Consider the following 2,100-nt stretch of genomic DNA (forward strand, 5'->3'; position numbering starts at 1 on the left):
TCAGTGATATTATGTTGGATTTGACCCAAACTTAAAGCTTTGCATTTAGGCCCAAAAAGTGTGTTCATTTGCGTGTTAATTTTTTAGCAGTATTACTTTAGTGCCTTGTTGCAAACAAGATGGATGTTCTGGAATATTTATATTCTCCTTTCACTCTGTCATTTAGGTCATTATTGTGGATTATTGTGAATAGTCACATATACAGGGTTGCATGTGGTCATTATTGGGGATTATTGTGAATAGTCACATGTACAGGGTTGCAGGTGGTCATTATTGGGGATTATTGTGAATAGTCACATGTACAGGGTTGCAGATGGTCATTATTGTGAATAGATTGTGAATAGACACATGTACAGGGTTGCAGGTGGTCATTATTGGGGATTATTGTGAATAGACACATGTACAGGGTTGCAGGTGGTAATTATTGTGAATAGTAAAATGTACAGGGTTGCAGGTGGTCATAGGAACTGTATAGCCTAATAATATTTAGGAAGTTAATTTCCTTGGGAAGATAACTGCCTGTGCTTCTCCGTCCATTCATATATAGACTACTCTATTTAATTGAGACCAAACGCTCACCTAATCTGGCACGCCCAACTAGGAGAGGAGAGGCATGGCTGCTGAACTAGGAGAGGAGAGGTATGGCTGCTGAACTAGGAGAGGAGAGGTATGGCTGCTGAACTAGGAGAGGAGAGGTATGGCTGCTGAACTAGGAGAGGAGAGGTATGGCTGCTGAACTAGGAGAGGAGAGGTATGGCTGCTGAACTAGGAGAGGAGAGGTATGGCAGCTGAATGAGGAGAGGAGAGGTATGGCTGCTGAACTAGGAGAGGAGAGGTATGGCTGCTGAACTAGGAGAGGAGAGGAGAGGCTGATGAACTAGGAGAGGAGAGGTATGGCTGCTGAACTAGGACAGGACAGGACAGGAGAGGTATGCCTGCTGAACTAGGACAGGACAGGAGAGGTATGCCTGCTGAACTTGAAACAGCAAGAAAGATGAGCGGTCCGTTGCACTTTCTCTTGACCTATGTTTTGCACGTAGGATATAGCCTGTCTTTTAGGAGCGGGAATATTTTCAGTCAGAGACAAATACATTGATAATTAATATATATTGAGAAGGAGAAGACTCAACGCTCGATCCCCATGTTGCGCCTTTTGCTTTATATTGATAATCACATTTTGGGATTTCACCTCGACTCACGTTGGTTGAGCGTCCCCAACTTCTTTCTATTAACAGACACTGTAGTAAACTATAGCCTAATTATATTTAAGTGAATTTCCTTGGAAAGATAACTGCCACGTGATTTATTCGCCCATTCATAGGTAGCCTGGTAGGCTAGTGTGTGAATAATTTGACAGAGGTGCTTTTAGTACAATAGCTAGGCTAACGCATACACAGCAGAAAGACACCGTTTCCAAATAATCTGCGGGACAAGTATATTTATCACATCGTTTTCTGTCTGACCGCCCTCAACATGAAAAATACGGACCGCGCTGCAATGATCTCTGTCGGAGCCCGCAGCCCTCTACCTCCAAACGTCTTTGTTGTACCATTTGAAAGTGGAAAAAAATATATACAGTTCCAGTCAAAAGTTTTGGACACACCTACTCATTCAAGGGTTTTTCTTTATTTTTACGTTGTAGAATAATAGTGAAGACATCAAAACTATGAAATAACACATATGGAATAATGTAGTAACCAAGAAAGTGTTAAACAAATCAAATGTGTTTGAGATTCTTCAAATAGCCACACTTTGCCTTGATGACAGCTTTGCCCACTCTTGGCATTCTCTCAACCATCTTCATGAGGTAGTCACCTGGAATATATTTTGATTTGTTTAACACTTTGTTGGTTACAACATGATTCCATATGTGTTATTTCATAGTTTGGATGTTATTACATTTTAGTACATTTGTCAGCCAAAACATGACACCCACCCTTTTTTTTTATGTGTTCTATCGCAAACTGTCATAAACATAAAGCTTTCCAACGTAACATCAACTATCCAATCAAAGCCACATTGACAATTAAGAAATTAGCACATCGATTACAAAAAAATTCAATTGAATAAATTTAAATCCCACATTGTAACGTAACAAAA

The sequence above is a fragment of the Coregonus clupeaformis genome, unplaced genomic scaffold (assembly GCF_020615455.1).
Source record: "Coregonus clupeaformis isolate EN_2021a unplaced genomic scaffold, ASM2061545v1 scaf1359, whole genome shotgun sequence".
NCBI classification, from domain to species: Eukaryota; Metazoa; Chordata; class Actinopteri; order Salmoniformes; family Salmonidae; genus Coregonus; species Coregonus clupeaformis.